The sequence below is a fragment of the Pristiophorus japonicus genome, chromosome 4 (genome assembly GCF_044704955.1).
Source record: "Pristiophorus japonicus isolate sPriJap1 chromosome 4, sPriJap1.hap1, whole genome shotgun sequence".
In the NCBI taxonomy this organism is placed as follows: Eukaryota; Metazoa; Chordata; class Chondrichthyes; family Pristiophoridae; genus Pristiophorus; species Pristiophorus japonicus.
Window position 1 is genome coordinate 216,117,824 of NC_091980.1, and position 13,874 is coordinate 216,131,697.

The window sequence follows — 13,874 nt, forward strand, 5'->3', positions numbered from 1 at the left end:
ATGAGGTCACAGATTGTGGTGGAATACAATTCTGCTGATGGCCCACTGTGTCTCATGGATGCCCAGTTTTGAGCTGCTAGATCTGTTCTGAATCTATCCCATTTAGCATAGTGGTAGTGCCACACAACATGATAGGTGGTGCCCTCAGTGTGAAGATGGGACTTAGTCTTCACAATGACTGTGCGGTGGTCGCTGCTGCCAATGCGGTCATGGACAGATGCATCTGCGACAGGTAAATTGGGGTGGACGAGGTCAAGTAGATTTTTCCCCGCGTGCTGGTTCTCTCACCACCTGCAGCAGGCCCAATCAGGCAGCTATGTCCTTCAGCACTCGGCCAGCAGTGATGCTACCGAGCCACTATTGATGATTGACATTGAAGTCCCCCACCCAGAGTACATTCTGTGCCCTTGCTACTCGGTGCTTCTTGTGGTGGTGTTCAACATGGAGGAGTACTGATTCATCAGCTGAGGGAGAGCGATGGGTGGTAATCAGCAGGAGGTTTCCATGCTTGACCTGAAGCCATGAGACTTCATGAGGTCCGGAGTCAATGTTGAGGACTCCCAAGGCCACTCCCTCCCGACTGTATACCACTGTGCCGCCACCCCTGGTAGATCTGTCCTGCCGGTGGGACAGAACATACCCAGGGATGGTGATGGAGGAGCATGGGACATTGGCTGAAAGGTACGATTCTGTGAGCATGACTAGGTCAGGCTGCTGCTGGACTAGTGTGTGGGACAGCTCTCCCAATTTTGGCATAAGTCCCCAGATGTTGGGGAGAAGGACTTTGCAGGGTCAAATGGGCTGGGTGTGGCCTTGTCATGTCCGTAGCCAGTGCAGAGGTCGATATGCTGGGTGGTTTGTCCAGTTTTATTATTGTTTTTCATAGTGGTTGTGTACAACTGAGTGGTTTGCTAGGCCATTTCAGAGGGCAGTTAAGAGTAAACCACATTGCTGTGGGCCTGCAGTCACATATAGGCCAGACCAACAGAATTCCTTCCCTGAAGGACATTAGTGAACCAGATGGGTTTTTACGACAATCCAGCAGTTTCATGGTCACCATTACTGATACTAGCTTTTTATTCCAGATTTATTTAATTAACTGAATTTAAATGCCCCAGCTGCTGTGGTGGGATTTGAACTCATTTCTCTGGATCATTAGTCCAGGCCTCTGGATTACTGGTCCAGTAACATTACCACAATGCTGCTGTTCCCAGATGGCAGTAAAATAATCCATAGCATTTTTTCCAAAGATAACTAGGGAATTTGTCCCATAGCCTGGCCAGCATTCATCCCTCAACCAATAAACAGATTTACTGGTCATTCATCTCATTGCTGTTTTTAGACCTTGCTCTGCACAAATGGCTGCTACATTTGCCGACAGGTCAAAAATAATGACATTTCATAAAAAGATAAATTGTCTGAAGCACTTTGGGACATCCAGAGGATATGAAAAGGTGCTTCCTAAAATGCATGCTTTATTTATATTGCAATCCATTTCAGAAAGTCATTCTGCAGTACAGGTTGAACCTCCCTTGTCCGGCACACTTGGGACCTGGCCTGTGCCGATTAAGGGATTTTGCTGGATATGGGAGGGTCAGTGGCCCGAGGTGGGTGTCGGCGCCTCGGGCAGGCCCGAAGTGTCGGCGGGCCCTCAAGTGGATATGGAATCTTCTGCAAGTTCCAAGAAGCAGTCTCTTACTCCTTTCCAGGTGAACACTCGTCTAAATTAGATGCTACATTCTAAACTTCACACCAAATGTTTTTATGCAAGCCCAAAGTAAGCAAAGTTGCTGCACAATGTGTACTAATCTTTTGGACAATTGTATGGTATGTTGACTAAGGAAATATGCTATTTCTTTCACATGCGAAGTGTTGGCGGGCCGCGTATCTGTAAACTATTACTTCTATTTCAACATATCTTTCTCTACCACCAAGGCTAACTAAATACAGCACTGAAAGGAAATATATCGATGCGCAATTATTGACATCCTTAAAGCTTGTTGAGATCCTTATGTTTTCTAAAAATAAATGATCACTTTAAAGCTACAATGCATTTTGAAACATAGAAACATAGAAAATAGGTGCAGGAGTAGGCCATTCGGCTGAACACGCAACTTCAGTCCCCATTCCTGCTTTCTCGCCATACCCTTGATCCCCCGAGTAGTAAGGACGACATCCAACTCCTTTTTGAATATATTTAGTGAATTGACCTCAACAACTTTCTGTGGTAGAGAATTCCACAGGTTCACCACTCTCTGGGTGAAGAAGTTTCCCCTCATCTCGATCCTAAATGGCTTACCCCTTATCCTTAGACTGTGACCTCTGGTTCTGGACTTCCCCAACATTGGGAACATTTTTCCTGCATCTAACCGGTCTAAACCCATCAGAATTTTAAACGTTTCTATGAGATCCCCTCTCATTCTTCTGAACTCCAGTGAATACAAGCCCAGTTGATCCAGTCTTTCTTGATACGTCAGTCCCGCCATCCCGGGAATCAGTCTGGTGAACCTTCGCTGCACTCCCTCAATAGCAAGAATGTCCTTCCTCAAGTTAGGAGACCAAAACTGAACACAATATTCCAGGTGTGGCCTCACAAAGGCCCTGTACAACTGTAGTAACACCTCCCTGCCCCTGTACTTAAATCCCCTCGCTATGAAGGCCAACATGCCATTTGCTTTCTTAACCGCCTGCTATACCTGCATGCCAACCTTCAATGACTGATGTACCATGACACCCAGGTCTCGCTGCACCTCCCCTTTTCCTAATCTGTCACCATTCAGATAATAGTCTGCCTCTCTGTTTTTACCACCAAAGTGGATAACCTCACATTTATCCACATTATACTTCATCTGCCATGCATTTGCCCACTCACCTAACCTATCCAAGTCACTCTGCAGCCTCACAACATCCTCCTCGCAGCTCACACTGCCACCCAACTTAGTGTCATCCGCAAATTTGGAGATACTACACTTGATCCCCTCGTCTAAATCATTAATGTACAATGTAAACAGTTGGGGCCCCAGCACAGAACCTTGCGGTACCCCACTAGCCACTCTGAAAAGTACCCATTTACTTCTACTCTTGGCTTCCTGTCTGCCAACCAGCTCTCAATCCACATCAGCACACTACCCCCAATCCCATGTGCTTTAACTTTGCACATTAATCTCTTGTGTTGTGCTACAATATACATGACGTGTGCTGTGTTACAATATACATGACGTGTGATGTGTTACAATATACATGACGTGTGATGTGTTACAATATACATGACGTGTGATGTGTTACAATATTCCTACGCGTGTGATGTGTTATAATATACACAGGTCGTGTGATGTGTTATAATATACACAGGTCGTGTGATGTGTTACAATATACACATGTGCTGTGTTACAATATACACGGCATGTGATTTGTTACAATATGCACGTGTGATGTGTGACAATAAACGCACGTGTGATGTGTGACAATAAACTCACGTGTGATGTTACAATATACACGTGTGCTGTGTGACGATATGCGTATGATGTGTGACAATAAACATGCTTGTGACGTGTTACAATATAAATGCCATGTGATGTGTTACGATATACACGTGTGTGATGTGTTACAATATACACGTGTGTGATGTGTGACAGTGCGCCGTGATTTTATAATACACGTGTGTGGTGTGACAAGATACAAGCGTGAGATGTGTGACAATGTACACATGCGATCTGTTACAATATACACGCCATGTAATGTGTTGCATTACTACGTGTGATGTGATACAATATGCACACGTGCGACAATGTGCGCGCGGTGCGACGTGTGACAATGCGCGCGGTGTGACGTGTGACAATGTGCGCGGAGAGAGAATGTACACGCGTGCGATGTGTTACAATATACACGTGTATGATGTGTTACAATATACACAGATGTGTGATGTGCTACAATATACACGTGTGTGATGTGTTACAATATGAAACCTAATCATACAATTGACGATGGTGTTTATTTTAAATTCATCATGTAACCTATATTAACAATTATTCAGGATGATAGGCAATAAATACTTTATTTCTACAGAGACAGTACAGAAAAAAAACAATGGATGGAGTAAAGTGTTCAATATTGCTAAATATTTACTTGGTCAACATTACTGTATTTGTTCTTTGTGTTAATTAAAATATGTACCTTAAATATCCAAACACTGCAAGTTTATTCAAAGTGTTTAAATTTCTTGTTATAAAATGTTTTACTCAAGCTCACAAATAAACATTGGGCAATTATTTTTTGCCAGATCAGTATTAATTTTATTTACTTCTACACAAATTTACTAAAAAGATAACTTATCTGAACACTATAGCCACCAATTCTATTGACACATAGAATTCTGTACTATATGGAGTCAGCTGAACTTCACAATTTGTTTCAGTATTGTAAGCTATCAGCAACAAGTCTCAGAACAATGAAAGATCTTTCTAACAATCAGAACATTTACAATTGGTTGACTCCCTGCAGTCAATCAAGCAACAACTTGGAAAGAAGATGCACTGAAGGAAAACAGATCTTGGAGCTGGGGAAGGCCTCAGGGTTTTTGCCCAATGAATCTTGGACCATATCAGAGTACTGAAAGGCTCTCTAATCGTCTGCAATTGGGGTGCGAGTCTTAGATAGGTGCATGGCAATGAGGAGGACATCCTTCAGATATAACCAGTTTTAGTTATACATTTTTTTCAATTAATTTTTGTATTCATTTGTTGAAACAAAACGTTTTTTTGTAGTAGTTATCCTCTCCATTTTTGGTATCAACAATCAGCATCAAGCACTTCTCAAATATGGCAGAGTCAGATATAGAGAGAAACTCTTCATCTTTCCTCAACCATGAGCCTTAACTGAAACTTAAGAGTACCCTTCGCTGCACAGTGTGAATGTTTCTATCTCCCACACCAGCATAATATCAGAGTGCGCACAAATTTGACCCAATTTTACATAATGTACCAGTACTCAGGAGGAATATAGTAGTGATTATCCATACAAGTTTCATATAGATCATTATAACCAGCACAGAAAAGAGGATTACATCAGTGGATCCTGGTTTTAAACTCAGTTCCTGAAAGTGAAAAGGAAAGTTGCCAATGCATTGTGCCACCTCCTCCTTATGCATAATTCATTTTATACTTTTTTTTTTTAAACCAACAACGATCATATACTATATCGGAGAATAGATCTTAATGGCTGATCCTTCCAGATGCACTGGAACCAATTCTAAGAGAATCGTTACACCTTTTATCAGTAAATAATCTTACATTTCTACCTTTGCTATAATTATGTCAGTTTTACTTCAGTTACTTTTGTATACGTTTAAAAAAGAAATTTAAAATCATTTGAACCCTCCTCGTCATTTAGCTTATGGTGCTGGTCCCACGTCTGAGATTTTCTTAGGAAATGTACAATTAACAGAAGTACACCTGCAGCTTGGTTACTTTGTCCTACAGTTATAAGTTATGCAGAAAATAAAGGTGTGTGTCAAAACCACACCTATGGCATTTAAGATATCCGTTACTTGAACTTCTGACACCGGATTATGGTTTTTAAAGTGTCAACGTACAAGTCCGTGTGTTTTGTTCCAAAATTAATGGTAAGCCATTTTGAAAGGGGGAAGCGACAGAAAAAAAAAACTTTTAAAATGATACAGGCTATATGACATCATTTATCCTTCAAACAATGCAATACGTTATGAAAAAAATCTTAGCTGGAAGTCACCAAGGATCACTTTTTATTCACACCTTGGTCAAAACAAAAGAAAACTATAATTGATCTGCTACGGTATTGCTCATAGAAAAAAGCAAAGAAGAAATGCAACTCTTCCTGGAACTATCACTGCTTCTCCCCAACCTACTTCTTGGTCTTCTTTCCTCTGCTTCAGTGTTTGTGTTCTCTTCATTGGCTCATTCTTGTTTTCTTTCGCTCTGCATGACTCTCCACACATGATCACTGTTGCTTCTATATCCCTTTTACTTTCCTCTCTCTTGCCTTAATCCTGTCTTCTCTTTCTTTTGTAGTTCTCCCACTCTCTCTGTATTCCTCTTATATATACTATTCTCCCGATTTACTCAACTGCTACCTTTTGCTTTTTGTAAAATCCTGTATCAAGATGGCAGCAAGCATGCACTGAACTGTGAGTACCGGAGCTTGGGCAGGAAGGGGTCACTCAGGAACTGCTGCAGTAAATGCAAATGAGAAAGAAACTATGGCTGGGATAAGAAAAAAATTGTGGGGAGGTGGTGAATAAGTAAAATGCCTGAATTTTCTGCTGAGAGGGAGGAGGGGACTAATGCCTGGCTGGAAGGGCTTCTTGTTGCTGCTGAATCCAGAGTAGTGGACCCAAATATTATTGATGTATCCAGAAGCTACTGCAATATTCAGAGATGACAGACACAGAGGGTCTGGGAGAAAGTGGATGCTGAGGCCCAGAAATTAGTGCAGAGATAGCTAAGGCATGTCTATGAAGCCAGAGAGCCAGAAGCTGGAGTGAGACTTGACCTTGGTGCAGAGAAGCAGCAGGGTCTGCGGCTTGCAGAAAGGAATTGGAGAGACAACCAGAAAGAGTGGAGCATGGATGCCTCTCTCTGTCACTCTGCATTTCTCATGCTCCCTGCACATACCATTTAACTAACTCTCTCTCTCTTGCTGTATATCCCTGGTTCACCATCTCTCTCTGCCTCTCACTCACTCACATTCTCTGTGTGCTTTTCACTCACTATTATGTCTCTTATAGTGCCACTCACTGACTCTTGCTCCTTTCACTTTCAATTACATTTCCTACCAGACATGAAGCTCCAATACTCTGACAGCTACAGAAATAATTGCATCTCCCATGGGTATAAAGGACTGAATAGGAAGCATGGGGATGTGAGGGAGAATTAGAGCAATTACCTCAAGAAAGCATGAGGTGACTGGGGACCTGAATGGAAGGGGCTGCCTGAGGCAAAAGATTTCCTTGAAACTCTTAATTTTTCCTCTGGACATTGTTCGATCCAGAAGATTACATTGACGAGAGAAAGTAATCTCCAGAGTGTCGATACAGGTTTCAACGTGATTAGACCAAACATGTTCCGACACAGGTACAATTGGCCGAACCACCTCCTTCATCTGTAAAATTCTATGATACAGTGAGGGTATACATGGGCCCATGTGCACAAGATTTCGAGTGGAATTTCTGAAAATGTTGCAAAACCTAATTTATTTTTGTCCTATTTTTGGCCAGGGGTGGGGGGGGCGGGGGGGGGGGGGTGGAGGAGGGGTTAAGAATTGTCTTTCAATGCAAAGACACATCTTAACATGAATTAACACAGGACAACTCATTCTCTCCTTTCAAATAATAAAAACCTTACTGTCAGCCACACTGGGGGTGGGGGAGAAGAGAAGGAGATTATGGAGCATGAGAGAGCTTTTAGCATCCACCCAAGTGGGCAGACAGGGTCTCAGTTTAACATCTCACCTGGACAACCACGTCTCCGACAGTGCAGCACTGCCCGAGTATTGTATAATAGATTATGTGCTCAAGTCTCTGGAGTGGGACTTGAACCACAGACTTCTAGCTCAGAAGTGAGGGTTCTACTACTATGATATAACCGTCACCCGATGAACCTTGATGATTGTCTTGCCTATCTTGCCAACCTGGCTCGCCAATGGAACTTTTGAGGGATAGACCGGTCATAAGGGACCAAGATTCTTCCCACTCAGCTAAAGATGATTTTCCCTTAGTAGGAAATGTAGACTTGGCTAAAACAGCAGCAGGAGGCTTACCTGTGCTCTGTACTATGAGGCATTACCTACTTAAAAGTTCCACTAGCGTCCCTGTGTACACTTGGAGGCCAGCATGCATCTAAGCGCTATGGACTTAGGTGAGTGGCTTGTGTTCTGCTCCATGGTAGGAAAACAAACTATGTGGTGGATTTGTACTTTGAGCGCTGATTTGACATTGGAGGGTGAGGCAATCGGGTCACCCGCCCAATGGCATGCACAAGAGGCTCAAATCATTTTGGTGATCGATCCTAATTAGCCTTTGGTGTGCACCATGCATTGCCAATGACAAGAGTGGGATTTCAAACAGCCAAATGCCTATTTAAGAGAGGTTACACCACTTAACTGAGGTACAGTTAAGTAGTTTTGTTGTTGGGAATTCTGTGGAAGAAGCTTGGATTTGTCACGTCACAGTTAAGTCGTCCTAGATTCATGGATGTAGCCGTGCAAATCCTGTTGGATCAAGTCAGGACTTGGAGATCTTGTTCCCCTCGACTGGGAGGAAAGTGCCAAGACAAACTCTGCAGTAGGGGTGGAGGAAGGGAGATTACTTGGCATGTCAATTCTATCAGCATCAATCTGCCAAGTGATGGGTCAATGCAGGAAAAAGTTTGATGACTACTTGTTCTGCCAAGGTGAAATTCACTTCTTGTTCTGCCTCCTGCTGTGCATCAGACCTTGTCACAGCATTTCCTTTCCGCTACAATAGCTCCATTTGCTTCCCTTGCCATGACCACTGCAAACTATACCTATGCCCCAACCTGCATAAAAATTGTTATACATGCCTTTTTCACAATCTCATTGGGCACTTTTTGTCTTTCATACTGTTCGTGGCTTTTTTGTAATCTCATGGCCAATAATTGATCAGGTGAGCTTTCAAACGAAAGATGCTTTTAAGCAATCTCATTGAGCAGTCCAAATCACATGTTTTTTATAATACTGTCATGTCACTTTCCAGCAATCTTGTTGAAAGCTAGCAAGTATGTGACTGACGGAACTGTTGTGTATCCTATCCAATGGAGGAGAAAAGAAGAATGGCACAAGTACCATGAAAAACTGTTCTCGCAAAGAAAAGCATCAAGAGCATTTTGCACTGGAAGTGTTGAATATGCAAAATTATTTCAAGTGAAGGCTATCAAATATCATAACATTTGTTGGAAGTTGCAGAATTATGACAAGGCACTGGCACACTTTAATTCCTTACAGATTTATGCCCAATCCAACATTGTAATGAACTGATAAGTAACAAAAGCATTGATTACTTATATTAAAAAAAAACAAATACTGAAATTGCTGCAACAAACCCCAAGATGATAAATCTTTCCTTAGGCTAGTTTACCTTTTTTTTTAAAATTATAAATTAAACTGCTCTGTTTCACACACACTGCTAATATGCGCAATGTGATGAAGTAATGCAAGAATGCAGCTCAAATGTCAGTGGTTGCATACATTTACTTTTCTCACTGCTAAGAATAATCTATTCAAGCCTACTGCACAGAAGAACTAAAGCAAGAGCTGATTGGTACCAAATGGTCTTGCAACCATACCTATAGGAAGCAAAGAGCTGGCCCAAAAATTGAAGTTGAGTTTGTCATGTGATATTTGCTGTGTTCATTATTTATGGAAGAAACATTTGTCTATTCATTAGCAGCCATGATCTAATTGAGTGACAGAACAGGCCGAGGGCCTGAATGTTTGACAGTAAAAAAAAAAAATCTAGTAATACCAGGGATTTTGAATACTTAAATTATTTAAAAGGGAAGGAAAATTTAGCAGAAGAACCCTTTGTTCAAAGTTCCCATCACTGTATACTGAAAAAATATTGACAGAGATATTTGATCTTTTCTTATCAATTATTTGACCTTAGCCTGATCAAGTATCCTATAAGAACATAAGAAATAGGAGCTTTTATTGCAAAGAGGATGGAGTATAGAAGCAGGGAAGTCTTGTTACAGCTATACAGGGTATTGGTGAGGCCTCACCTGGAATACTGCGTGCAGTTTTGGTTTCTATATTTACGAAAGGATATACTTGCTTTGGAGGCAGTTCAGAGAAGGTTCATTAGATTGATTCCGGAGATGAGGGGGTTGACTTATGAGGAAAGGTTGAGTAGGTTGGGCCTCTACTCATTGGAATTCAAGAGAATGAGAGGTGATCTTATCGAAATGTATAAGATTATGAGGGGGCTTGACAAGGTGGATGCAGAGAGCATGTTTCCACTGATGGGGACTGGAACTAGAGGGCATGATCTTAGAATAAGGGGCCACCCATTTAAAACTGAGATGAGGAGAAATTTCAGCACCTCGAGCCTGCTCCGCCATTCAATAAGATCATGGCTGATCTGATCATGGACTCAGCTCTACTTCCTTTCCCGCTCCCCATAACTCCTTATCCCCTTATTGCTCAAGAAACTGTCTATTTCTGTCTTAAATTTATTCAATGTCCCAGCTTCCACAGCTCTGAGGCAGCGAATTCCACAGATTTATAACCCTCAGCAGAAATTTCTCCTCATCTCAGTTTTAAATGGGTGGCCCCTTATTAATATCATGCTCTCTAGTTCCAGTCCCCATCAGTGGAAACATCCTCTCTGCATCCACCTTGTCAAGCCCCCTCATAATCTTATACATTTCGATAAGATCACCTCTCATTCTCCTGAATTCCAATGCATAAAGGCCCAATCTACTCAACCTTTCCTCATAAGTCAACTCCCTCATCTCCAGAATCAACCTAGTGAACCTTCTCTGAACTGCCTCCAAAGCAAGTATATACTTTCGTAAATATGGAAACCAAAACTGCATGCAGTATTCCAGGTGTGGCCTCACCAATACCCTGTATAGCTGTAACAAGACTTCCCTGCTTTTATACTCCACCCTCTTTGCAATAAAAGCCAAGATTCTATTGGCCTTCCTGATCACTTGCTGTACCTGCATACTATTCTTTTGTGTTTCATGCACAAGTACCCCCAGGTCCCACTGTACTGCAGCATTTTACAATTTTTCTCCATTTAAATAATAACTTGGTCTTTGATTTTTTTTCTGCCAAAGTGCATGACTTCACACTTTCCAACATTATACTCCATCTGCCAAATTTTTGCCCACTCACTCAGCCTGTATGTTCTTTTGCAGATTTTGTGTGTCCTCCTCACACATTACTTTTCCTCCCATCTTTGTATCGTTACACTCAGTCCCTTCTTCCAAGTCGTTAATATAGATTGTAAATAGTTGGGGTCCCAGCACTGATCCCTGCGGCACCCCACTAGTTACTGATTGCCAACTAGAGAATGAACCATTTATCCCGACTCTCAGTTTTCTGTTAGTTAGCCAATCCTCTATCCATGCCCCCAACCCCGTGAACATTTATCTTGTGCAGTAACCTTTTATATGACACCTTGTCAAATGCCTTCTGGAAGTCCAAATACACCACATCCACTGGTTCTCCTTTATCCACCCTGTTCATTACATCCTCAAAGAATTCCAACAAATTTGTCAAATATGACTTCCCCTTCATAATTTCATGCCAACTCTGCCTGACCGAATTTTGCTGTTCCAAATGTCCTGCTACTGCTTCTTTAATAATGGACTCCAACATTTTCCCAACCACAGATGTGAGGCTAACTGGTCTATTGCTTCCTGCTTTTTGTCTGCCTCCTTTTTTAAAATAGGGGCGTTACATTTGCAGTTTTCCAATCTGCTGGGGCCTCCCCAGAAGCCAGAGAATTTTGGTAAATTACAACCAATGCATCCACAATCCCTGCCGCTACTTCTCTTAAGACCCTAGGATGCAAGCCATCAGGTCCAGGGGATGTATCTTTCTTTAGTCCCATTATCTTACTGAGTACCACCTCCTTAGAAACATAGAAACATTAGTGATTGTGATTGTGTTAAGTTCCTCCCCCCATATAGCCCTTTACGATCCACTGTTGGAATATTTAGTGTCCTCTACCATAAAGATTGATACAAAATATTTGTATCCTCTGTTCTCGGCTGCTCCAATTATGTTAGCAAAAGAAAGAACCCCATGTAATTTGCAGGGACCAGGACTTTCAACTGGCACAGCAACCATCTGGAATTCCCAGCCATGGGTAACTGTACTGCCAATTGGTTGTGCAAAGAACCAAATATCCCACAATCAGGCAGTTCAGAATCAGTTCACAAGCTGGACCGAAGTCACAACCCCCATTGCTTTCAATGAAACTACTCCAGATGTCTCCTTTTTGGTGCAGCCACTGGAGAGGTTTCTTAGGAAGGAGTAGATCCCAGCCAAATATGGGGCCCATGATCTCCTGGGCACTGCTGTAATCAACCCAGGAGTTGCTGGAGAGCTGGATTGTGGATGTGAGCCAAGAGGAATTTTGATCACAGATTCCTCGCCACGGATATTTGAGACCCTCCGACGTGCAAGAAAATAGAGGTCGAGTTCGGTGATCAAGGGTCACGCCAATGGTTTGTACTTGCCTCTTGTTTTTTGGAACTTCTCGTGCCAAGGTGCGATAGTTTCTGATGCCAAGCCTTCCTACCCTCAATCTCACAACAACTGCTGCAGTGCAGTGACCTGGATTTAATAATCATCTTCCGAGTTACCCTCCTCCCTCCCCGTTTCTTTGCAAGCAAGTAACTTCTTGAGGTAAAAGTGTATATAACTTACTTGGCATCTTGTAGGACACTATTTTCTGTTATCTCACATTAAATAAAATATATTAATGTATTAATGTAGGTGTGCTGGTTGGGAACTGGTTAAACTGAGAATGTAGATATTCAGATTAAACTATAGCAGGGGATAATGCAGAGCAACATACCACCAATTCTAAATACAGAAGGTAGTATCTTGAAAGCTCTTACTTCAAAGTACTGTGCTGGGGTGTGAAGGGGTCCTGAATCTCTCCACAGATGCTGCCTGACCTGCTGAGATTTCCAGCATTTTCTGTTTTTAGCTCTGAACGTTCTGGGGATACCCCAAGAATTCTTATTCTGGCACTGAAGAAAGCATTCTGAACAAAGAGTACACCCTCTAAATTTTATTTCCTATTGAAATTTCCCATATTTTCATTTAATTTTTCTGAAAATGAGTTTTGAAAACATTTAAGCTCTGGAGCATATGCACAGAGGGCAGAGGGTTCAGCTGTGCAACAAGCAGATTGAATTTGAAGCCAATATCTGTGGATTTGTTAGTATTTTATCTAAAACTAACAGCTACTCCTTAGGAGCAGTTGATGATTTTTGGCATTTGTATTTCAAAATATTATGGTACAGAAGCAAGTTGTCCATGCCAATGATGACTGATATTCAATATCCATGATCGAGTTTTACATACAAGCTAGGGAAATGTTAAAACAAAGATGGGGAGAGGCAAGTGCTACAAAATAATAATTTTTTTTTAAAAAAGGAAAAAGCCCTTCATTAATTCCTTCAATTCCCTTGTACTAGAATAAGGACAAATATTTTCATAAGACAAACAAGACATTTCCTTTTTGTATTTTGTTTGGTTTCCCAAAATGAAATGAATATAAACAGTTAAGCAGTGAAACAGTTAATCCAACGTGATTAATCAGCAAACACTACACATGCTTAACAGTTATCTGAAATGCTATTTGAATTTATAAACGAATACATTTATTACAATTGATTCATTGATTTTTCTGTTAAATATCTGGAGTTTAAGTTACTGTATTAATGATATTTTAATTATTTTCTGCAAGAGCTTCCAAATGTCAATCAAACATGGCTGAGTGTAATGTAGCTAAAGTTGCTGATGACGCAAAGATAGGTGGGAAAGCAAGTTGTGAAGAGGACGCAAAGAATCTGCAAAGAGATATAGATAGGTTATGTAAGTTGGCAAAAAAAATGGCAGATGGAGTATAATGTGGGAAAATGTTAGCATGCAGGTACAGCAAGTAATTAGGAAAGCAAATGAAATGTTGTCCTTTATTGCAAAGGGGATGAAGTATAAAAGCAAGGAAGTCCTGCTACAACTGCACAGGGCGTTGCTGAGACCACACCTGGAGTACTGCATGCAATTTTGGTCTCCTTATTTAAGGAGCGATATACTTGCATTGGAGGCAGTTCAGAGAAGGTTCACTAGGTTGATTC

The 13,874-nt window shown here is 41.5% G+C and overlaps 1 protein-coding gene across 8 annotated transcripts in view; it reads right to left on the minus strand.

The window, feature by feature from the left end:
* mipol1 (mirror-image polydactyly 1) overlaps nucleotides 1-13,874 on the minus strand; it is a 442,941-nt gene that overhangs the window by 394,313 nt on the left and 34,754 nt on the right. The window contains exon 1 of one of the 8 annotated variants that reach the window (XM_070879094.1): nucleotides 5,332-5,335. The exons of the other annotated variants lie outside the window; for them this stretch is intronic. The gene's annotated coding sequence lies outside the window, so the exon portion shown is untranslated. Of the gene's footprint in view, nucleotides 1-5,331; nucleotides 5,336-13,874 lie in introns of those variants that run through there. 8 annotated transcript variants of the gene reach the window in all.